The sequence below is a fragment of the Triticum urartu genome, chromosome 7 (assembly GCF_003073215.2).
Source record: "Triticum urartu cultivar G1812 chromosome 7, Tu2.1, whole genome shotgun sequence".
NCBI lineage: Eukaryota > Viridiplantae > Streptophyta > Magnoliopsida > Poales > Poaceae > Triticum > Triticum urartu.
In genome coordinates this window covers 390,338,727-390,365,358 of record NC_053028.1, presented here as the reverse complement: position 1 = coordinate 390,365,358, position 26,632 = coordinate 390,338,727, and positions in this window count along the sequence as shown.

Below are 26,632 nucleotides of genomic sequence, written 5' to 3'. Positions count from 1 at the left end.
TTGAATCTAATATTAAAGAATTTATTACTTCGCAAAAGAATTTCAATGCTTTGATTGAAGAAATATTGCTTAAGATTGATGATTTAGGTAGGAACATTGATAAAATTTCTCTTGATGTTGATTCTTTAAAGCTTAGATCTATTCCTCCTAAGCATGATATCAATGAGTCTCTCAAATCCATGAGAATTTCCTTTGATGAGTGCAAAGAAAGAACCACTAGGATGCGTGCTAAGAAAGATGCCTTTATAAGAGCGTGTTCTTCTAGTTCCTATGAAAATAAAGATGAAGATCTAAAAGTTATTGATGTGTCCCTTATTAAATCTTTGTTTTGCAATATGAATCTTGATAATGATGGGACTGAATATGATCCACCTTTACCTAGAAGGCGTTCCGAAAATTCGGAGTTTTTAGATCTTGATGCTAAATTTGATGAAAGTGGGATTGAAGAAATTAACACCCTAGATGTTGCTAAACCCACTATTTTGGATTTAAAGGAATTTAATTATGAAAGTTGCTCTTTGATTGATTGTATTTCCTTGTTGCAATCCGTGCTAAATTCTCCTCATGCTTATAGTCAAAATAAAGTGTTTACTAAACATATCGTTGATGCCTTGATGCAATCTTATGAAGAAAAACTTGAGTTGGAAGTTTCTATCCCTAGAAAACATTATGATGAGTGGGAACCTACTATTAAAATTAAAATTTAAGATCATTAATGCTATGCTTTGTGTGATTTGGGTGCCAGTGTTTCCATGATTCCAAAGACTTTGTGTGATTTGTTAGGTTTCCGTGATTTTGATGATTGCTCTTTAAACTTGCACCTTGCGCATTCCACTATTAAGAAACCTATGAGAATAATTAATGATGTTCTTATTGTTGCAAATAGTAATTATGTGCCCGTAGATTTTATCATTCTTGATATAGATTGCAATCCTTCATGTCCTATTATTCTTGGTAGACCTTTCCTTAGAACGATTGGTGCAATTATTGATATGAAGGAAGGAAATATTAGATTCCAATTTCTGTTAAGGAAAGGCATGGAACACTTTCCTAGAAAGAAAATTAAATTACCTTATGAATCTATTATGAGAGCCACTTATGGATTACCTACCAAAGATGGCAATACCTAGATCTATCCTTGCTTTTTATGCCTAGCTAGGGGCGTTAAACGATAGCGCTTGTTGGGAGGAAACCCAATTTTATTTTTATTCCTTGCTTTTTTATCCTGTTTAGTAATAAATAATTTACCTAGCCTCTGTTTTGGTTGTGTTTTTTGTGTTTAATTAGTGTTTGTGCCAAGTAGAACCGTTGGGAAGACTTGGGGAAAGTCTTGTTATCTTGCTGTAAAAAACTGAAACTTTAGCGCTCATGAGAACAGCTGCCATTTTTATTTGGAAAGTGCTATTTAGTTAATTCTTTTTGAAGATTATTAATAGATAAATTCCTCACGTCCAGAAATTTATTTTAGAATTGTTGGGGTTCCAGATCTTGCGCTAGCTACAGATTACTACATACTATTCTGTTTTTGACAGATTCTGTTTTTGGTGTGTTGTTTGCTTATTTTGATGAATCTATGGCTAGTAAAATAGTTTATAAACCATAGAGAAGTTGGAATACAGTAGGTTTGACACCAATATAAATAAATAATGAGTTCATTACAGTACCTTGAAGTGGTCTTTTGTTTTCTTTCGCTAACGGAGCTCACGAGATTTTCTACTTTAAGTTTTGTGTTGTGAAGTTTTCAAGTTTTGGGTAAAGATTTGATGGATTATGGAAAAAGGAGTGGCAAGAGCCTAAGCTTGGGGATGCCCATGGCACCCCCAAGATAATCTAAGGGCACCTAAAAGCCAAAGCTTGGGGATGCACCGGAAGGCATCCCCTCTTTCGTCTACTTCTATCGGTAACTTTACTTGGAGCTATATTTTTATTCACCACATGATATGTGTTTTGCTTGGAGCGTCTTGTATGATTTGAGTCTTTATTTGTTAGTTTACCAAAATCATCCTTGCTGCACACACCTTTTGAGAGAGCCATACATGATTTGGAATTTGTTAGAATACTCTATGTGCTTCACTTTATATCTTTTGAGTTATATAGTTTTGCTCTAGTACTTCACTTATATCTTTTAGAACACGGTGGTGGATTTGTTTTATAGAAACTGTTGATCTCTCATGCTTCACTTAGATTATTTTGAGAGTCTTAAATAGCATGGTAATTTTCTTAAATAATCCTAATATGCTTGGTATTCAAGAATGGTAAAAACTTTCATATGAGTGTGTTGAATGCTATGAGAAGTTCGATGCTTGATAATTGTTTTGAGATATGAAGATGGTGATATTAAAGTTGTGCTAGTTGAGTAGTTGTGAATTTGAGAAATACTTGTGTTAAAGTTTGAGATTCCCGTAGTATGCACGTATGGTGAACCATTATGTGATGAAGTCAGAGCATGATTTATTTTTTGATTGTCTTCCTTATGAGTGGTAGTCGGGGACGAGCGATGGTCTTTTCCTACCAATCTATCCCCCTAGGAGCATGCGCGTAATACTTTGCTTTGATAACTTGTAGATTTTTGCAATAAGTATATGAGTTATTTATGACTAATGTTGAGTCCATGGATTATACGCACTTTTCTTCCTTCCACCATTGCTAGCCTCTCTAATACCGTGCACCTTTCGCCGGTATCATACACCCACCATATACCTTCCTCAAAACAGCCACCATACCTACCTATTATGTCATTTCCATAGCCATTCCGAGATATATTGCCATGCAACTTTCCACCGTTCTGTTTATTATGACACACTCCATCATTGTCATATTGCTTAGCATGATCATGTAGTTGACATCGTATTTGTGGCAAAGCCACCATTCATAATTCTTTCATACATGTCACTCTTGATTCATTGCATATCCCGATACACCGTCGGAGGCATTCACATAGAGTCATATTTTGTTCTAAGTATCGAGTTGTAATTCTTGAGTTGTAAGAAAATAAAAGTGTGATGATCATCATTATTTGAGCATTGTCCTAGTGAGGAAAGGATGATGGAGACTATGATTCCCCCACAAGTCGGGATGAGACTCCAGAAGAAAAATTAAAAAAAGGGGAAAGAAAAGAGGCCATAAAAAGAGAAAAGGCCAAAGAAAAAAAATGAGAGAAAAAGAGAGAAGGGGCAATGCTTCTATCCCTCTACCACACTTGTGCTTCAATGTAGCACCATGATCTTCATGATAGAGAGTCTCCTATGATATCACTTTCATATACTAGTGGGAAATTTTTATTATAGAACTTGGCTTGTATATTCCAGTGATGGACTTCCTCAAAATGCCCTAGGTCTTCATGAGCAAGCGAGTTGGATGCACACCCACTTAGTTTCTTTTGTTGAGCTTTCATATACTTATAGCTCTAGTGCATCCGTTGCATGGCAATCCCTACTCACTCACATTGATATCTATTGATGGGCATCTCCATAGCCCGTTGATACGCCTAGTTGATGTGAGACTATCTTCTCCTTTTTGTCTTCTCCACAACCACCATTCTATTCCACCTATAGTGCTATATCCATGGCTCACGCTCATGTATTGCGTAAAGATTGAAAAAGTTTGAGAATGTAAAAAGTATGAAACAATTGCTTGGCTTGTCATCGGGGTTGTGCATGATTTAAATACTTTGTGTGGTGAAGATAGAGCATAGCCATACTATATGATTTTGTAGGGATAACTTCCTTTAGCCATGTTATTTTGAGAAGACATAATTGCTTAGTTAGTATGCTTGAAGTATTATTATTTTTATGTCAATATTAAACTTTTATCTTAAATCTTTCGGATCTGAATATTCATGCCACAATTAAGAAGAATTACATTAAAATTATGCCTAGTAACATTCCACATCAAAAATTCTGTTTTTATCATTTACCTACTCGAGGACGAGCAGGAATTAAGCTTGGGGATGCTTGATACGTCTCCAATGTATCTATAATTTTTGATTGCTCCATGCTATATTATCTACTATTTTGGACATTATTGGGCTTTATTATCCACTTTTATATTATTTTTGGGACTAACCTATTAACCGGAGGCCCAGCCCAGAATTCCTGTTTTTGCCTATTTTAGGGTTTCGAAGAAAAGGAATATCAAACGGAGTCCAAACGGAATGAAACCTTCGGAAACGTGATTTTCTCATCAGATAAGATCCAGGAGACTTGGAACCTCCGTCAAGAAAGCCATGAGGCGGTTACGAACGTGATTTTCTCACCGAACATGATCCAGGATACTTGGACCCTACGTCAAGAAACAAAGGAGGAAGCCACGAGGTAGGGGGCGCACCTACCCCCCTAGGCGTGTCCTCCACCCTCGTGGGGCCCCTGCTGCTCCACCGACGTACTCCTTCCTCCTATATATACCTACGTACCCCCAAACGATTAGATATAGAGCCAAAAACCTAATTCCACCGCCGCAACCTTCTGTATCCACGAGATCCCATCTTGGGGCCTGTTCTGGAGCTCCGCCGGAGGGGGCATCCATCACGGAGGGTTTCTACATCAACACCATAGCCTCTCCGATGAAGTGTGAGTACTTTACCTCAGACCTTCGGGTCCATAGTTATTAGCTAGATGGCTTCTTCTCTGTTTTTGGATCTCAATACAATGTTCTCCCCCTCTCTTGTGGAGATCTATTTGATGTAATCTTGTTTTTGCGGTGTGTTTGTTGAGACCGATGAATTGCAGGTTTATGATCAAGTTTATCTATGAACAATATTTGAATCTTCTCTGAATTCTTTTATTTATGATTGGTTATGTTTGCAAGTCTGTTCGAATTATCGGTTTGGTTTGGCCTACTAGATTGAACCTTCTTGCAATGGGAGAAGTGCTTAGCTTTGGGTTCAATCTTGCGGTGTCCTTTCCCAGTGACAGTAGGGGCAGCAAGGCACGTATTGTATTGTTGCCATCGAGGATAACAAGATGGTTTTTTTTATCTTATTGCATGAATTTATCCCTCTACATCATGTCATCTTGCTTAAGGCGTTACTCTGTTTTCATGAACTTAATACTCTAGATGCATGTTGTATAGCGGTCGATGAGTGGAGTAATAGTAGTAGATGCAGGCAGGAGTCGGTCTACTTGTCTCGGACGTGATGCATATATACATGATCATACCTAGATATTCTCATAACTATGCTCAATTATGTCAATTGCTCAACAGTAATTCGTTCACCCACCGTAAAATACTTATGGTCTTGAGAGAAGCCACTAGTGAAACGTATGGCCCCCGGGTCTATCTTTATCATATTAATCTTCCAATACTTAGTTATTTCCTTTGCTTTTTTATTTTGCTTTTATTTTACTTTGCATCTTTATCATAAAAATACCAAAAAAATTAGTCTATCATATCTATCAGATCTCACTCTCGTAAGTGACTGTGAAGGGATTGACAACCCCTTATCGTGTTCGTTGCGAGGAGTTATTTGTTTTGTGCAGGTACTAGGGACGCGCACGTAGCCTCCTACTGGATTGATACCCTGGTTCTCAAACACTGATGGAAATACTTATGCTACTTTGCTGCATCATCCTTTCCTCTTCAAGGAAATCCAACGCAATGCTCAAGAGGTAGCACATCACCCTTTCCTCTTCAAGGGAAAACCAACGCAGTGCTTAAGAGGTAGCACCGCCGTGCTCGCAGTCGTCATCGTTGCCGTGTCACCAACCCGTCCTTCGGCCGGATCGGGATCCCCATCGTCGGATCTACCCATTCCCGCTTCCCCGGCCTACTCCGCGTTGCCCTACCGCCTCCTTCACACTGGCAAGCGCTGCAAGACGCCGCCGCGAGCAACCGCTCGACCCGGCCGCCCGCCCGCACGCGTCATGCATGCGTGGGCCGCGGCTCGAGCCGGCCCAGCCTCTCCATGGCCCAAGGCCCAGCCGCTCCTCTGCTGCACTGCGCCAGCCCAGCGCACCACTCCTGGCACCTCACCGCAGTTCTGGGTAAGGCCCATGGTGAGAGCAGATCCGGCCCGTCATGTTTTTTTCTTCCATAGAATGTTTTTCCTATTTTTCCAGGGAGTGCCAGTTTTACAGAAAAGTCCCCCTAGATCATGCATTTAATAACTCACAAACCGTGCGTCGGTTTAAAATGTTTTATATATGAAAAGTTCTTAGAATTTTGTGTAGATTAATAATATGCCACTTTCATGCATGTTAAAAATGTTTAAACTTGGTGTTTTCTTTGTTTTGCTATATTGCCATGCTAAATGATTTAATTCATAACTAAATAACCGTAGCTCGGTTTTAAATAAACTTTATATGTAAATGGGGTAGAAAAATGCCTAGTTTAACATGGTGTACTCATCTTGCATGTTTAAAAACTCTAAAATATGGTTTGGGGCAGATCAGTACCAAACCTAATATATGCATATGAGGATTTTCCGGAATTGTTGTTTGTTGTTCCGGCCTCATTTAAACTTGTCTAGATAGGTAGCTTTCTTATGCTTCACCCCTTGCCATGCTAACCAACATTTAATTTTGTTGAGTACTTAAATGGGAGAGAACTAAATAATTGATGTGGTGTTCCGTCAATTTGCAACTCATTGCATATTGAGCTCCACTTAAATTGTAGTTTTGTTTGTGCACTTCGTCATGCCATGCCTCATTAAACTGGACATGCATCATACTTGGTTGTGCATCATGCCATGTTCATGTGATGGTTGTTTACCATGTTGTTTGCTTCTTTCCGGTGTTGCTTCTTCGGGTTAGTTCCGATAACGTCGTGTTTGTGAGGATTCGTTCGACTACGTCTGTTTGTCTTCTTCATGGACTCGTTCTTCTGCCTTGCGGGATCTCAGGCAAGATGACCATACCCTCGAAATCACTTCTATCTTTGCTTGATAGTTTCTCGCTCTATTGCTATGCCGCGATACCTACCACTTGCTATATCATGCCTCCCATATTGCCATGTCAAGCCTCTAGCCCACTTTTCCTAGCAAACCGTTGTTTGGCTATGTTACCGCTTTTGCTCATCCCCTCTTATAGCGTTGTTAGTTGCAGATGAAGCTGAAGTTTGTTCCATGTTGGAACATGGATATTTTGGGATATCACAATATCAATTATTTAATTAATGCATCTATATACTTGGTAAAGGGTGGAAGGCTCAGCCTTATGCCTGGTGTTTTGTTACACTTTTGCCGCCCTAGTTTCCGTCATACCAGTGTTATGTTCCTTGATTTTGTGTTCCTTACATGGTTGGGTGTTATGGGAACCCCTTGACAGTTTGCTTTGAATAAAACTCCTCCAGCAAGGCCCAACCTTGGTTTTACATTTGCCTGACAACATATTACCCTTCCCTTGGGTCGTCCAACCAGAGGGTCATCTTTATTTTAACCCCCGGGCCAGTGCTTGTCTAAGTGTTGGTCTGAACTGGGCAGCCTGCGGGGCCACCTCGGGGCAACTCGAGGGCTGGTTTTACTCATAGCTTGACCTATCTGGTGTTGCCCCGAGAACGAGATATGTGCAGCTCCTATCGGGATTGTCGGCACATCGGGCGGCGCTGGTCTTGTTTTACCATTATCGAAATGTCTTGTAACCGGGATTCCAAGTCTAATGTCTGATCGGGTCTTCCTGGGAGAAGGAATATCCTTCGTTGACCGTGAGAGCTTGTGATGGGCTAAGTTGGGACACCCCTGCAGGGTTTTGAACTTTCGAAAGTCGTGCCCGCGGTTATGTGGCGGATGGGAATTTGTTAATGTCCGGTTGTAGAGAACTTGACACTTAACTTAATTAAAATGAATCAACCGTGTGTGTAGCCATGATGGTCTCTTCTCGGCGGAGTCCGGGAAGTGAACACGGTTCTTGTGTTATGCTTAAACGTAAGTAGATTCAGGATCACTTCTGGATCACTTCTAGTTCACGACCGTTGCATTGCTTCTCTTCCCGCTCTTATTTGCGTAAGTTAGCCACCATATATGCTTAGTGCTTGCGCAACTCCACCTCATTTCCCTATCCTACCCATAAGCTTAAATAGTTTTGATCTCGCGGGTGTGATATTGCTGAGTCCTCGTGACTCACAGATGCTTCCAAACAGTTGCAGGTGCCGATGATACCAGTGCAGATGACGCAACTAAGCTCAAGTGGGAGCTCGATGAAGATCTTGTTCGTTGTGTTGTTTTCGTTTCCGGTTGATCAGTAGTGGAGCCCAGTTGGGATGATCGGGGATCTAGCATTTGTGGTTGTCTTCTATTATTTTGGTTCCTTAGTCAGACCTTGATTGTATTCTGGATGATGTATGTTTAACTTGTATTTGTGTGAAGTGGCGATTGTAAGCCAACTCTTTATCCCTTTCTTATTCAATACATGAGATGTGTGATTACCCCTCTTGCGACAAACCTACCATGCGGCTATGCCTCTAAGTCGTGCTTGACACGTGGGAGATATAGCCGCATCGTGGGTATTACAGTAGCAATCACACACTTATTACATCGAATGTCTCAAAAGAGAACTTATTACAATAAATATGGCTTAAGGCCATCTAATACGATAACAGCGGAAGACTTGGAAGATAAAGTGAGTCCATCAACTCCAACGGCACAGTTGAATGTATGACAACGACCTATCGCACCTTTACTCGCCAACTGAAAAGCCTGCAACATAATACGTTGCAGCCAGAAAACGGGTCAGCACAAGGAATATGCTGGCAATATAACACAGTAGAGCAATGAACAGAATAATGCAATCATTACATGCATATATGGCTGGTGGAGACTCTATGGATATATCTTTTTGCGAAAAGCCAATTTTTCCCTACAACAAAGGAATACATTTTTATTTTAACTATCATGGTAGTTGAAACATCATTGAGAAGGTTCCTCCAACTCAATCCCAATTAAAGTAATTAACAACCCAACAAATTAAATTATAGTGATGAGATACAATAGGATAATCCAAGTACTAGATACTCAAGATGTCCATAACCGGGGACACGGCTAACCATGATTAGTTTATACACTCTGCAGAGGTTTGCGCACTTTTCCTCACAAGACTCGATCTCCTCCGTTGGATTTCTCGCACTACATGGTGTTTGAGAAACGGATGACCGAGACAAAGTCTTTCAGAACCATTAACTCTTTACTCCGGGTGGACAGTTACACCTACTTTCCCTCTACATCTGCTAGCCCACCACGGAAAGAGGTCACACAACATACTCAAGTAGGCCAGAGCCCATAATGGCTTGTGGATGCACATGAAGTTTCTAGCATGAATAATCTTTATGATCCCTTTGAGCCTGGGTGGCAGACCGTAGGAGGATCACACGGTATATCCCCGGGATCTCCTAGGACAACACTGGTATATCCCCAGGTGCCCAAACAAGCAATCCACCCAGATGTGTATTAAAGTTGCCACCTTAAGTTGAACCATTAATTAACAATCTCACATCTGTCATGGATACACTCAAACTCAATCCACGTCTACGAGCATAGCATAGCAATATAGGCATAACATAGAAGTAACTCCTAGGGTTTGATAATAAAACATGTAATAGGTTCTACCTCATCATCTACTTCCCAAACCCCACAAGTTAAGAGATCCTACTCATGCAAGGCGTGAGGGGTTGAAACTAATGCATAAAAACTAGGTGATAAAGGATATGATCAAAGTGTTACTTGCCATGCTGATGATCGGCAAAACCTAGAGACTCATAGTAGCACGCTTCGCACTCCGGGTGTTCTATCGCAAACAAACAATAGCATACATAAGCAATTAAGCAAAGATGCACGGGTAAAACTCAAATAAGAAGATCTAACCAGAAAGTTGAACTTAAGAATTCCAGTTTGCAAAAAGAATCAAATCAAACGGAGCAACGAAACTCAAACGGCGAAAGAAACAAGATCTGATTACTAATGTGGACTGAAGTCAAATTTTACAGTTTCAAAATCTTATTCAAGTTGATTAAACAGAAAGAGGGTTTTGAGACGAAGATCTAGGCGTTTGAATCGCCCGATTGCGATAAACGAGCGAAAAGATAAACTAAAATGAAAATCGGATCAGAAATCGCGATCTTGAATAATCACGAAAAACCCGAGAAAAAGAAAAACTGACGAACTGGCTAACGAACGAACCTTCGCTGTCTGTGACTAACGGGTGAACGGCGTTCGTTTAAACGAACGAATGGATGAGCGCCCGCAAAATAAATAAGCCGACGGAAATACCGATCTAACGAATTAAACCGGAAAATAAAAAAATCGGGGTTTTAACCGAAGAAAACCGACCGGTCAATGGCGAAGATATCCGGCGGGCGGCGGCGGCGGCTCCGGCAACGGCGGGAGGCGGCAGCGGAGGCGGCGGCTGGCGGCGGCGGCGCGCTAGGGTGGCGTCGGTGCTAGGGTTTGGGGCGCGGGTGGGCTGGGTGGTGGCGGTGGGCTGCGGGGCAGGGGGGCCAACTTATAAGGAGGCGCCTGGGGAAGAGTCCGGGCCGGATACGGCCCGTAGGTTGGTTCCCTTTAAAAAAAAATAATTCCAACGCGTAGAAAAACAAAGAAAAAGAATACTAAACGTCACCAAAAATCCCGAAATAAATTTTCCCCGTCCTCTAAAAATATTCCGGACAAGGTGAACATTTATTTGGGACTATAATGCAATTTTGAGAAACGCATATTTTTCCTAATTCAAATAAAATAGCAATAAAATCTGAATAAAATCAAATATTTGATTTTAATTTTTTTTTCCCTCCAATATTTCATTTATTTTGGAGAAGTCATATTATCTCCGCTCATATATTTTAATATGAAATATTTTCGGAGAGAAAAATAATAAAACAAATGATCCTCGTTTCAATATTTGATAAAATTCAAATATGAAAACGGTGAAATCCACAACTCTCTCCGAGGGTCCTTGAGTTGCTTAGAATTTCGTGGATCACAAAACGAAATGCAATAAAAATATGATATGCAATGATGATCTATTGCATAACATTCCAAATTGAAAATTTGGGATGTTACAAACCTACCCCCTTTAAGATGAATCTCGCCCTCGAGATTCGGGTTGGCTAGAAAATAGGTGCGGGTGGTCTTTTCCCAGATCATCCTCTCGCTCCCAGGTGGCTTCATCCTCGGTATGGTGGCTCCACTGAACTTTGTAGAACTTGATAACCTTACTATGTGTGACTCGACTGGCAAACTCTAGAATCTTGACAGGTTTCTCCTCATATGTAAAATCACTGTCCAACTGACTCGCTTCCAGGGGTACTGTATCCCTCATAGGGATATCGGCCATCTCTGCGTGTCACTTCTTCAACTGGGAAACGTGAAACACATCATGTACACCCAACAGTTCTTCGGGTAACTCCAACTTGTAGGAAACCTCTCCCATGCATTCCAAAACACGGTACGGTCCGACAAGTCTCGGGGCTAACTTTCCTTTAACTCCAAAACGCTTAACTCCTCGAAGTGGTGATACTCGCAGATACGCTCTGTCTCCGATTTCATAGACCACCTCCTTATGTTTTGAATCTGCATAACTCTTCTTTCGGGACTGAGCTACCTTGAGTCTATCTCGAATCAGCTTAACCTTCTCTTCGGACTCCTTAATCAAATCTGGTCCAAACAACTAACGGTCTCCAACTTCATCCCACATCAACGGTGTTCGTCATCTTCTTCCATACAGGGCTTTGAAAGGTGCCATCTTCAAACTGGCCTGGTAGTTGTTGTTGTATGAGAACTCTGTGTAGGGCAGGTTGTCATCCCAACTAGATCCATAGTCTAGCGCACAAGCTCTCAACATGTCCTCCAGAATCTGATTGACTTGCTTTGTCTGTCCATCTGTTTGCGGGTGAAAAGCTGTACTGAACTCCAGCCTGGTACCCAAGGTCTGGTGCAGCTGGTGCGAGAACTTTGAAGTAAACTATGTTCCTCTATCATATACGATCGTCCTCGGAACTCCATGAAGACATACGATCCTGTTCATATATATCTTGTCCAACTTCACACTTTTATAGGTGGTTTTCACTGGGATAAAGTGGGCTACTTTGGTCAAGCGATCCACTACTACCCAGATAGAATCATATCCTGATCGGGTCCTGGGCAATCCAGTGATAAAATCCATGCCAAGCTTATCCCACTTCCATTCGGTTATCGGCATAGGTTGCAGTAATCCTGCTGGTTTCTAATGTTCTACTTTTACTCTCTGACATACATCACATACGGCTACATACTCGGCAATATCCTTCTTCATACAGTCCACCAAAGACGCTCCTTCATATCCAAATACATCTTGGTGTTACCGGGGCGTATTGAGTATGGCGAGTCATGAGCTTCCTGTAGTATCAACTTCCTGATCTCTGCATTATTATGCACATATATACGGTCTTCAAACCACAAGGTGTCGTGCTCATCCTCATGAAAACCTTTGGCTTTCCCTTCACTCATCTTCAACTTTATCTCGGCAATCTCCTTGTCATCCTTCTGAGCTTCTCGAATATTTCCCAACAATGTGGACTGAACATCCATTGCTGCAATAAAACCTCTAGGAACAATCTCCAAACGTAGCTCCCTCAGATCCCCGGCTAACTATTTAGGCATCCCTCCGCTTACGAGGGTGTTAACATAACTCTTATGGCTCAAAGCGTCTGCTACGACATTGGCCTTTCCTGGGTGATAATGCAACTTCATGTCATGATCCTTTATAAGCTCCAACCATCTCCTCTGCCTGAGGTTAAGCTCCTTCTGAGTGAAGATGTACTTCAAACTCTTGTGATCTGCGTATACATCACAACGATTTCCAATGAGAAAGTTTCTCCAGGTCTTGAGCGCGTGCACCATAGCTGCTAACTCCAAATCATGCATGGCATAATTCAATTCATGCGGTTTAAGTTGTCATGAGGCATACGAGACAACTTTCCCGTCTTGCATCTGTACTCCTCCAAGTCCTAAGGGAGAGGCGTCGCAATACACTTGGAAATCCTTGCGTATATCAGGCAGAATCAGCACTGGGGCTGTAGTAAAACATTTCTTCAACTCCTGGAAACTTGCTTCACATTCATCAGTCCAATGGAACTTAGTGTCCTTCTTCAACAATGCCATCATAGGTTTTGCAATCTTAGAGAAATTCTCAATAAATCTCCGATAGTATCCCGCGAGTCCAAGAAAACCGCGGATCTCTCCGACTGAGGTGGGTGCCAACCACTCCGTGACTGACTGAACCTTGCTGGGATCCACTCCTATACCTTCTCCTGATATAACATGTCCAAGAAATCCAACTTCCTTCAACCAGAACTCGCATTTGCTGAACTTGGCATCCAACTGATGTTCCTTGAGCTTCTCGAGAATTAAACGCAAATGCTCCTTGTGTTCCTCTTCGTTCTTCGAGTATACCAAAATATCATCAATGAAAACCACAACAAACTTATCCAAGAACTCCATGAACACCTTGTTCATCATACTCATGAAATAGGTAGGGGCATTCATCAATCCAAATGACATAACCGTATACTCATACAGCCCGTACCTTGTGGTCAAAGCTGTTTTAGGTATATCCTTCTCCCGGTTCTTCAATTGGTGATATCCCGATCGCAGATCGATCTTCGAAAACACTTTAGCTCCTGTCAATTGGTCAAATAAATCATTGATCATCGGCAATGGGTACTTGTTGTTGATCGTCACTTCATTCAATGCCCTATAATCAACCACCATTCTTAGGGACTTATCCTTCTTCTCCACCAACAAAACTAGGGCTCCCCATGGGGATGAGCTCCATCGGATGTAACCTTTCTCCAATAACTCCTTAATCTGCTTCTTGATCTCTTCTAGATCATTTGCGGGCATCCGGTATGGCCTCTTTGATATTGGCCCGGTGCCTGACAACAGCTCTATCAAAAATTCGATATCTCGATCTGGCGGCATGCCTGGTAGCTCCTATGGAAATACATCCGGGTAATCCTGCACTACCGGCACTTCCTCCTGAACAACTCCCGTGAGAGAATTTACTTGGCTCCTCCTAGGCACATGCCTAGATATATACTTGATCCTTTTTCCCTTAGGTATGGTGAGTAAAATTGACTTACTCGCGCAATTGATGTTTCCCCCATACTTCGATAGCCAATCCATTCCTAGCATAAAATCCAATCCTTGTGACTCCAAAATTATCAGGTCTGAGGGGAAAACATGTCTCCCAATGGTCAATGGCATCTGAGAACATCCTTGACTTGCCTTATATTCAGCTCCTGGTGAACTTACTAACATGGGTGTCCTAAGTACCTTAGTGGGAAACTTATACTTATCCACGAATCCCCTTGATATGTATGAATGCGATGCACCAGTATCAAAAAGAATCATTGTAGTAAAAGACTTAACCAAAAACTTACCGATAACTGCATCAAGCTGCTCCTCAACTTCCTCCACGTTCATGTGGCTCACTTGTCCCCTATTGAAAGGGTTGGGCTTCTTCCCAGCGCTTCCATTACCATTGCCGTTCTTCAATTCCGGACAATCGTTGGCATAGTGCCCAGTCTTCCCACACTTGAAACAAGTAACGTGACTTTGATCCTTCTTGGCGGGTGTGGTTGGGTTAGAGCGGTTCTGATTGCTACTTGCTCCGTTCCCATTCCCATTCCTTGGGCCATTATGATTATGCAAACTTCCTCCATGGTGAGTGTGGCCTCCATGGTTATGGACAAGTCCTCCTGAGTTCGGGGTGAGACGGTGCTTCTGCTGAGCTCCAGAATTGTACTTCCCCTGTCCATACTTCCTATTGCGATTCTCAATCTGCTGCTACTTCCCTTCAATCATGAGAGCTCTATCTACCAACTCCTGGTAGTTAGTGAAAGTTGCCACAATCAACTGTATGCTCAGCTCATCATTCAGTCCTTCCAGAAACTTCTCCTACTTAGCTGCATCCGTAGCAACGTCATCTGGGCATATTGTGCTAGCTTACTAAAGTCATCCACATACTGGCCAACGATGTGTCCTCCTTGGCGTAAGTTGCGAAACTCACGCTTCTTCATGACCATAGCTCCTGCTGATACATGGGCAGTGCAAAAGGCCTGCTGAAACTGGTCCCATGTAACATTGGCTATAGGAAAAGTGGTTGTGTAATTCTCCCACCATGAGGCTGCTGGTCCATCCAATTGGTGCGCGGCAAAAGAACCTTCTCAGCATATGTGCATCCCGCAGTGGTTAACTCCCTTCCAATCCCGCGGAGCCAATCATCTGCAACTATTGCCTCGATGCTACTGGAAAACACCGGCAGCTGTAACCTCAGAAAACGAGCTAAGTTGTCAACTGGAGGAGGGTTGTTGTTGTTGTTGCCTTGGTTCTGAACTAATATCTGAATCAAGGCATTCTGTTGCTAGATCAACTGAGTGAGCTCCGGTGGAAAGGTAAATCTGGGGTCACGTCTTGGAGGCATCTGAGGGTTTAGTGGGAAGAGAGTAGAATAGAAATTAGGTCTAGTGAGAAAACACTACCCATATGCAGATGAGACAAACACAATCATATCACTCAATCAATCAAGCAAGGGCATACAAACGATCTAGAACTATTGTTATAGTGCTCGGACTATACTATTTACATGGGGGAATGCTACTAATCATATGGTGGTCTACTAGAAATATTGATCGGTGGAAGACTCCATAATATCCGCTCCAGCTTCATCAACATAGTTATCATCGCTATTGTCGGGGTCCGAGTCGGTGTCGTCGATGATGATGTAGTTCTCCGGGCAAGTAGAATCGTTGTCTTATCCTCCTGGCGCAGGGTCTCCCATGAATACTCCTAGATTCTTTGTTAGGTTGTCATTCTTCTCCACCAGTATGATGATTTCCTCCTCATAATCTTTGCGTGTAGCCTTGAGTTCCTCTTCTAGCTCGGTGATCCTTGTCATTGCATTCTTCAAATCTATCATGCTTGTGCACATCTGGTTCTCCAGGCGACGAATGTGTTCATTTAACTCCTGGATGAATGCTGCAATGGATCTATCCCTCCTTGTGCTGATCATCTCCCATTGCTCGTCTCGGCGCCCACATATCTGGTATATAGTGTCCTTCAGCTCTTGTTTTTAGACTTCTCCAATACGTCCCATAGCAATGTGGGCTGCCATGCTCTTGCCTAGACTCCAGGTGGGTGCATCAAAGGAAAACTCTATTGGCTCAGTGTCCGGCGTGAATGTCCTTCCTGGAACTTGAACTTGAATCATCCAGCACTCCTCTTCTGGTAAAGTGGCATTGTAGGTCCCGGTGAAGCTTGGTATTCCGATGTTCAGGTATCTAGTGACTTTCTTCAAGTGTCGTCCAAAGGGGGTGTCTTCATCCGGTTGTGGAAACTTGTTCCTCGTGTCCACCATCCTAAAGAGCAGAAATTGGAGAGGAGTCAGAAATGAGTAGAGAAGAGTGACCTATGGTTTTCTTAGTGGTCGTGTCCTACATTCAGCGTGTGCTCTAATACCATATTGTAGCGACCTGACCTCAAACGGTCAAGCCTCTGTGTTTCAGTGTCATCCCTGGATCGGTAATGCTGACACACATAGTACACGAAGGATTTATAACAGAGTAGCAATCACACACTTATTACATCAAATGTCTCAAAAGAGAACTTATTACAATAAATATGGCTTAAGGCCATCTAATATGATAACAGCGGAAGACTTGGAAGTTAAAGTTAGTCCATCAACTCCAACGGCATAGCTGAGTGCATGACAACGACCTATCGCACCTTTACTCATCGTCCGAAAAGTCTGCAACATAATACATTGCAGCCCGAAAATGGGTTAGCGCATGGAATATGCTGGCAATATAACACAGTAGAGCAATGAACAGAATAATGCTATCACTACATGCATATATGGCTGGTGGAGGCTCAATGGTTATATGTTTTTACGAAAAGCCAATTTTTTCCTACAACAAAGGAATAACCTTTTATTTTAACTATCATGGTAGTTGAAACATCATTGAGAAGGTTCCTCCAACTCAATCCCAATTAAAGTAATTAACAACCCAACAAATTAAATTAGAGTGATGAGATACAATAGGATAATCCAAGTGCTGGATACTCAAGATGTCCATAACAGGGGACACGGCTAACCATGATTAGTTTATACACTCTACAGAGGTTTGCGCACTTTTCCCCACAAGACTCGATCTCCTCCGTTGGATTTCTCGCACTATATGGTGTCTGAGAAACGGATGACCGAGACACAGTCTTTCAGAAGCATTAACTCTTTACTCCGGGTGGACAGTTACACCTACTTTCCCTCTACATCTGCTAGCCCACAACGGAAAGAGGTCACACAACATACTCAAGTAGGCCGGAGCCCATAATGGCTTGTGGATGCACACGGAAGTTTCTAGCATGAATAATCTTATGATCCCGTTGAGCCTGGGTGGCGGACCATAGGATCACATGGTATATCCCCGGGATCTCCTAGGACAACACTGGTATATCACCAGGTGCCCAAACAAGCAATCCACCCAGATGTGTGTTAAAGTTGCCACCTTAAGTTGAACCATTAATTAACAATCGCACATTTGTCATGGATACACTCAAACCCAATCCACGTCTACAAGCATAACATAGCAATATAGGCATAACGTAGATGTAACTCCGAGGGTTTGATAATAAAACAGGTAATAGGTTCTTCCTCATCATCTACTTCCCGAAACCAACAAGTTAAGAGATCCTACTCATGCAATGTGTGAGGGGTTGAAACTAATGCATAAAAACTGGGTGATAAAGGATATGATCGAAGTGTTACTTGCCTTGCTGATGATCTGCAAAACCTAGAGACTCGTAGTAGCACGCTTCACACTCCGGGTGTTCTATCACAAGCAAACAATAGCATACATAAGCAATCAAGCAAAGATGCATGGGTAAAACTCAAATAAGAAGTTCTAACCAGAAAGTTCAACTAAAGAACTCCGGTTTGCAAAAAGAATCAAATCAAACGAAGCAACGAAACTCAAACGGCGAAAGAAACAAGATCTGATTACTAATCTAGACTAAAGTCATAGTTTACACTTTCAAAATCTTGTTCAAGTTGATTCAACAGAAAGAGAGTTTCGAGACGAAGATCTAGGCATTTGAATCAGGTAATTCCGATAAAACGAGCGAAAAGATAAACTAAAACGAAAATCGGATCAGAAATCGCGATCGAGAATAATCGCGAAAAACCCGAGAAAAAGAAAAACTGACAAACAAGCTAACGAACGAACGTTCGCTCTCTGTGACTAACGGGTGAACGGTGTTTGTTTAAACGAACGAACGGACGAACGTCCGCAAAATAAATAAACCGATGGAAAGAACGATCTAACGAATTAAACCAGAAAATAAAAAACCAGGGTTTTAACCGAAGAAAACCGACCGGTCAACGGCGACGGCGGGCGGCGGGAGGCGGCGGCGCGGGCAGCAGCGGCGGCTCCGGCGCGGCGCGCGAGGGCGGTGGCGGCGGCGGTGGGCTGTGGGGCAGTGGGACCGGCTTATAAGGAGGGGCCTGGGGAGGAGTCCGGGCCGGATACCGCCCGTAGGTCGGTTCCCCTTTTAAAAAAAAATCCGACGCACAGAAAAGCAAAGAAAAAGAATACTAAACGGAATCCAAAAATCCCGAAATAAATTTTCCCCGTCCTGTAAAAATATGCCGGATAAGGTGAACATTTATTTCGGCCTATAATGCAATTTCGAAAAACGCGCATTTTTCCTAATTCAAATAAAATAGCAATAAAATCCGAATAAAATCAAATATTTGATTTTAATATTGTTCCTCCAATATTTCATTTATTTTGGAGAAGTCATATTATCTCTGCTCATATATTTTAATATGAATATTTTCGGAGAGAAAATAATAAAACAAGTGATCCTAGTTTCGATATTTGATAATATTCAAATATGAAAACGGTGAAATCCCCAACTCTCTCCGAGGGTCCTTGAGTTGCTTAGAATTTCGAGGATCGCAAAACAAAATGCAATAAAAATATGATATGCAATGATGATCTATTGCATAACATTCCAAATTGAAAATTTGGGATGTTACAAACCTACCGCCCTTAAGATGAATCTCACCCTCGAGATTCGGGTTGGCTAGAAAATAGGTGCGGGTGGTCTTTGCGCAGATCATCCTCTCGTTTCCATGTGGCTTCATCCTAGGTATGGTGGCTCCACTAAACTTTGCAGAACTTGATAACCTTACTGCGTGTGACTCGGCTGGCAAACTCTAGAATCTTGACAGGTTTCCCCTCATATGTCAAATCACTGTCCAACTGAATCGCTTCCAAGGGTAATGTATCCCTCAGAGGGATATCGGCCATCTCTAGGTGGCACTTCTTCAACTGGGAAACGCGAAACACATCATGTACTCCCGATAGTTCTTCGAGTAACTCCAACTTATAGGCAACCTCTCCCATGCATTCCAAAACACGGTACGGTCCCACAAATCTCGGGGCTAACTTTCCTTTAACTCCAAAATGCTTAACTCCTCAAAGTGGTGATACTCACAGATACGCTCTATCTCCGACTTCATAGACGACCTCCTTACGTTTTGAATTTGCATAACTCTTCTGTCGGGACTGAGCTACCTTCAGTCTATCTCGAATCAGCTTAACCTTCTCTTCGGACTCCTTAATCAAATCTGGTCCAAACAACTGACGGTCTCCAACTTCATCCCACAGCAACGGTGTTCGTCATCTTCTTCCATACAGGGCTTCAAAAGGTGCCATCTTCAAATTGGCCTGGTAGTTGTTGTTGTATGAGAACTCTGTGTAGGGCAGGTTGTCATCCCAACTAGATCCATAATCTAGCGCACAAGCTCTCAACATGTCCTCTAGAATCTGACCGACTCGCTCTGTCTGTCCATCTGTCTGCGGGTGAAAAGCAGTACTGAACTCCAGCCTGGTACCCAAGGTCTGGCACAACTGGTGCCAGAACTTTGAGGTAAACTGTGTTCCTCTATCATATATTATGGTCCTCGGAACTCCATGAAGACATACGATCCTGTTCAAATATATCTCGGCCAACTTCACACTTGTATAGGTGGTTTTCACTGGGATAAAGTGGGCTACTTTGGTCAAGCAATCCACTACTACCCAGATAGAATCATATCCTGATCGGGTCCTGGGCAATCCGGTGATAAAAACCATGCCAAGCTTATCCCACTTCCATTCGGGTATCGGCATAGGCTGTAGTAATCTTGCTGGTTTCTGATGTTTTGCTTTTACTCTCTGACATACATCACTTACGGCTACATACTCGGCAATATCCTTCTTCATACCAGTCCACCAGAAACGCTTCTTCAAATCCAAATACATCTTGGTGTTACCAGGGCGTATCGAGTATGGCGAGTCATGAGCTTCCTGTAGTATCAACTTCCTGATCTCTGCATTATTGGGCACATATATACGGTCTTCAAACCACAAGGTGTCGTGCTCATCCTCACGAAAACCTTTCGCTTTCCCTTCACTCATCTTCTCCTTTATCTCGACAATCTCCTTGTCATCCTTCTGAGCTTCTCGAATCTTTCCCAACAATGTAGACTTGAAAGTGCGTTATATCGACTAGAGGGGGGTGAATAGGCGATTTTTATGAAAGTCTTCAGAACATGGGAGTTTTGAAGACAAACGATAAAATTGAACCTATTACCATGCAGCGGAAGGTAGACTACACTAAGAAAACCATAGTCAAGTATTCAATGAAGTGAAAGCACAAAGACTAAGCAGCTAGGTAGTAAGGATCAGGTAGGAAGATATTGTGAAGTCAAACAGAACACTCAGTCACTCAGTGAAGACAAATGATAGAGCAAACATACAATGACTTCACAAGGAGTAATAGTAAGTAACGTGAAGTGAAGATGAAACCAGTGACTCGTTGAAGACAATGATTTGTTGAACCAGTTCCAGTTGCTGTGACAACTGTACGTCTGGTGGGAGCGGCTAGGTATTTAAACCTTAGGACACACAGTCCCGGACACCCAGTCCTGAACACACAGCTCAGGACACCCAGTCCTCACCGTATTCTCCTTGAGCTAAGGTCACATAGACCTCGCCCAATCACTCTGGTAAGTCTTCAAGGTAGACTCCCAAACCTTCATAGACTTCGTTCACTGGCAATCCACAATGTCTCTTGGAAGCTCAGAACGCGACGCCTAACCGGCTGGAGGATGCACAGTCCTCAAGTGTAATAAGTCTTCAGATCACACAGACAAGAAGACTTAAGTGATGCCCAATTCTCTCTGGCTCTAGTGGTTAGGGCTTTTATCCTCGCAAGGAATTCTCTCTCAAAGGCTTCGAGGTGGGTTGCTCTCAAACGACAAAAGCCATACTCTCAATCTGAGCAGCCAACCGTTTATGGTTGTAGGGGGTGGGCTATTTATAGCCACTTGGCAACCCGACCTGATTTGTCCGAAATGACCCTGGGTCACTAAGGAACTGACACGTGTTCCAACGGTCAGATTTCAAACTCACACGGCAACTTTACTTGGGCTACAAGCAAAGCTGACTTGTCTGACTCTGGACAAGATTCGCTCTCATAGTCTTCACTCGAAGACATAGGTTTTTGGTTTAGGCATCACTTCAGTCATTCTGACTGGTTCTCTTGGACCCCACTTAACAGTACGGTGGTTCCTATGACTCAACACAAAAGGAAAAGAACTACGAAAGATCTAAGTCTTCGAGCTCCATAGGCTTCATATCGTGTCTTCTCTTGTCATAGTCTTCAATGTGAATATCTTCATATACCACCTTTGACTTCAATGTCTTCATACATTTTTAGGGGTCATCTCTGGTAGTAAAACCGAATCATGAGGGACTTCTACCTGTGTTATCCTGCAATTCTCACAAACACATTAGTCCCTCAACTAGGTTTGTCGTCAATACTCCAAAACCAACTAGGGGTGGCACTAGATGCACTTACAATCTCCCCCTTTTTGGTGATTGATGACAAACTAGTTGAAGTTTTCAACGGGCAATATAATATATGAAATTGTAAAGGATAAGGAATTGTCTTCATAAGTTGCAAGGGCTCCCCCTGAAGATGTGCATATAAGTTAATTTGCTTTTGGAATGCAAATGCACATGGCAGGTGGTACTTGTGGAGATCCACTTCAACTTATGATGACAATCCACTATGCATGTGAAAGTATATGAAGATAATGACATGCATAATGGAAAATGGACGTCTGCAGAATGAGCTAAGTGCGGAATTTATCATCGCACATGCGGAATTTATCTTCGCAAAACAAGGTGGCAAATAAGTAGCAGACGACCATCTAGTTTAAGTGTTACAACTCATAAGTCCCTCAACTAGGTTTGTCGTCAATACTCCAAAACCAACTAGGGGTGGCACTAGATGCACTTACAATCTCCCCCTTTTTGGTGATTGATGACAAACTAGTTGAAGTTTTCAACGGGCAATATAATATATGAAATTGTAAAGGATAAGGAATTGTCTTCATAAGTTGCAAGGGCTCCCCCTGAAGATGTGCATATAAGTTAATTTGCTTTTGGAATGCAAATGCACATGGCAGGTGGTACTTGTGGAGATCCACTTCAACTTATGATGACAATCCACTATGCATGTGAAAGTATATGAAGATAATGACATGCATAATGGAAAATGGACGTCTGCAGAATGAGCTAAGTGCGGAATTTATCGTCGCACATGCGGAATTTATCTTCGCAAAACAAGGTGGCAAATAAGTAGCAGACGACCATCTGGTTTAAGTGTTACAACTCATAAGAACCAAATGTAGAAAAAACGAGAGTTGTAAGCACGAAGCAAAATATAAAGCACCCGCCCATATGGACCCGCTTGAAGACTATCAATCTCATATGCTTCTCCCCCTTTTGTCAGTAATGACCAAAAAGGTTTGAAGACATAGAGCCTCTACTCGTTCTCATGAGGAGTAGGTGAAGTAGCAGGGTTGTTGGTGTTGTTTGGCGGTGCAGAAGAGCTTGGAGGTGCTGAAGGAGGTGGCGGTGAAGTAGCATCGTCTTCTTCCTCAATAATTCTGGCAGTGACTGTGGCAGCAGAGGAAGAGAACTCAGAGTCTTCAAGGGATGGAGTTCCTAGCAGCACAGCCCTTCGAGGAGGTGTGGAGTCAAACTTGAATCTCTCAGAGAAGCCATCCTCTTGAAGATCAGCTTCAGAACACATCATCGTGAGCCCTTTCCATGTGCGGCGACAGGTTTCATGGGCAACGAAAGCATTCTTGGTGGCAAGATTTCGAGTGCGATTAACATCCACCCAGAGGCTTTTCATCTGACGCTTCAGCCAGTCATGATGCCTATCCTGTTTCTGATGTAGAGCCAAAAGAAGCTCTCGATCGTTGAGAACACGAGTGCGCTTCTTGGGTCTTGGAGCAGTGGCACTGTTAGTGGCTTCAGTGGAAGAAGGGTGTGGTGCACGTGTAGTGCCAGCCAAAGGATACACCCAAGAAACTGCTTCAATGCCTTCAACGTTCTGTGTAAAACTCTGATGTTCTGCATTCTGAAGACTTAGAGGTTGCTTGGCAGGCTCAGAATATATGGCTTCAGTAGACATGTCCACGTCAGGCAAGAAGATCCGATGGTTGCGGGCTGAGGGCTGATAAGAGATGGCGGAGTGTAGCTTGATCAGCCGCATGACCCAAGGGGTGTGGAACTTCAAACCAAACAGATCAATGCTTGATGCAGCAAGTTGGCGTGTGAAGAAGTCCTGTGCATTGAAGCATTTGCCATGAAGTATATAGAAGACCAAGGTCTTCATTGCACCCTGAAGCTTGGCATTTGGAGAGTGCCCTTTGATAGGCCAGAGAGTTCGCCTGATGATGTGATAGATGGTTCTGGGAAGGTACTCAAGGTCTTCAACGAAGAACTCTATGGGATAAGCAGCATCTTGGGGCAATGACTTCATCATGCTGAGCATTTGACTCATATCAGGTTCTGGCCGCTGAAAGATGCTCTCAATAGCTTCAGCATGCAGCTGACAACCTTGCTCGAAGAGATCGTCAGGAGTGGGCAAGCCAGTGAGCTCAATGATGTCAAATGCATTGGCTTCATGATGAACGTTGCCAGTCATCCCCTCCAAGACCCAAGTCTTCGGATCTCTGCTGTACCCTTTGATGTGAAGTGTGGCATAAAATTGTAGCAGCAGCTCTTCATTCCAATGCTCTTCATCAGTAACAAACTGCAGCAGACCCACTTGCTTGAAGCAATCCAACGCTTCTTCTAGACAGGGCAGACCAGCTATAGCTTCAACGTCAAGGCGCTTGTGTGGGAAGATGCGACCTTGGTTGTAAAGAATGCAAGAGTAATAGCTTCGCTGAGGATAGCTCCAGAACCGATTAGATGATATCCTTTCCCTTGAGTAGGGGTTCCTGGAGCTATTGAAGAACGTGTTGTCTGCCCTGAAGCCATTGATGTTGAAGGAGCCAGGTGCTGATGTAGGACCTGGAAACCTTGGCAGTCTTGGGATTGGCTTCTGGACCTGAGGCCTGTGCTCAACATGATAGTTGAATTGGGGACCGGCAGCAGACTCAGGAACAGAAGTGGCGGGATCAGTGGCTTCGCTGTCTTCTGAAGCTTTTGCTGGGGAGGGCTCCACATTAGCTTCATTGTTGGTTGTGGCAGCCTCAAGATTTTCATCCTCCACTTGACTAGCTGGAGGGTCGGTCACAGGCACGTTCTCCTGGAGAACTGCTTCTTGGTGGAGCAGGGGAGTGGGATCTTGTGGTACTTCTTCTTCTGTGGCTGATGCAGCCGGAATGTCTTCAGCAGAGACTTGAGGCCTTGGACCTTTGCGAAGCCTGCGGAACGCAGACGACGCCTGTGGAGTTGGAGTGGGCTGGGCCTCATAGTCTTCTTCCTCTTGTGGGCGATCCGCCCATGAAGCATCCTGTGCAATTGGCGTTAGTGGACGATCAATGCTGATGAGTTCGCTGTTTTCTAACTGAGGAAGGACTGCATCGTCTTCTACATTGTCATGATGACCAATGTCTTCAGCAGCGATGGGATCAGCTGCTGGAATGTCTTCAGCTTCAGGAGCCTCTGTGGAAGCAGGCTCATGAACTGTCAGTTGACGTTCTGCGTCAGGATGAACCATAGAAATGGGTTCAACTATCAAGGGCTCTGTGGGATCAGCCCGAGCTTTCTTGGTCTTTCTCTTTTTCTTGGTGGGGGCAGTAGGAGAGTCTTCAGAGTGTTTCCTCTTCCTGGCTTCAGCCTCAGCAGTTCTTGTCTTTTTGAGCTCGGAAGTTGTTGACCGGCTCTTTGGCTTCGAGCCAGTCATTCTTGTTGGGAAGACAATCGGAACTGCTTCTTGCCTTGGTGCATCAGATTTAGCTGTAGCAGGCTTCTTCTTCTTCTTCTTCTTCTTTGCGGCCATCCTGGGGTCGATGCCAGGACGCCCAAGTGCCTTGCGCTTCTCAGCCTAATTATAGGCTTGCACACATCTGTCAGCCAGAGTCTGCACGCTTCTTCACAAAGGCTTCCTTGAGCTCGTGCATCATTGTCTTGAAGTTCTCACTTCTTGCACGCTGAGGTTGGCCATATGCTTCTTGAACTGAGCCTTTTCATAGTCAATCTTCTGCTTCAGCTCAACAATGCGCTGGGCAATAGCAAGTTCTGAAGCAATGGCGCCTTGGAAGGCGACACTGAGGCCAATGGGTAGCTGCAGATCTTCAAAGCTGATGTTTGGCGTGTCAAACCACTCGTCAATGAAGTTGTGGATGATGGTGACATCAAAGAGAGGCAGATCATTGAAGATTTCTGCTTCTTCTTTGCTCTTGATGAGTTGCTCAAGAGCGTCATCTGCAAGATCTTCATCACTTGACAGATCAGTTGCGCAGAATGGCAGCAGCTGTTAGCTCTTTGCCAGTGTGAGACAGAGGCATCTTGGCCTTCTGGGGCCTTGAGACGCGTGATAAGTCTTCAGACTGCACACTGTCTTCAGGAGGTGTAGTTGCCAATGGCTTCACCGTTGTGATTTTTGGTGAAGGGGCCGGCTTTGAAGCTTTTGGCTTCTTCAACTGCTTTGGCTTCGGCACTGCAGGCGCGTCATCAGACTCAGTGTCAGCTGCAAGCTCATTCACTGCAGTCCCTGAACCAAGATGTAGGTGATGAGGCCTTCAAGGTTGGCGAAAGGACCGATGACATTGGGTTCTGCATGTCGTGTGCCATCTGCCCTTGGAGATGAGGGACCAGGGTTGAAGTCTAACCCAAAAGTCTTCTTGTTCTACTTCGCTGAGTTCTGAGCAAACTGGAAGTTGCGCTTGAACAGATTGTCGTCACGACACCATAGTAGTGACGACGAGTGTGCATCAGCAGGCTGTGGTCCACGGACCATGCATGGATAGAAGCCTTGAGCAATGGCTTCATCTCTGGACCCGGGTAGAAGATTCTTGAATAGGATGTCTCCCCACGGTCTCTTGATGGCGTTTTTCTCAACATACTCCTGGGTCACAAATCTGTATTTGAACCATTGTTCTGCCCAATATCTTCGAATCCATTGGATTCGGGTCTTGCGCTGACTGTAATCCTCTTCAGGATCTGTCTTGTACATTTCTAAGAGTTCATCTGGCAGATCTCTGGAGGTCTCACCACGACGCTTTCTGCCACCCTTCCTTGCTGCTTTCTCTGAAGCCATAAACTTTAACTTGAAAGGCTTCAAGACGTTCAAAGGCTTCAAAGGTTTTCGTTT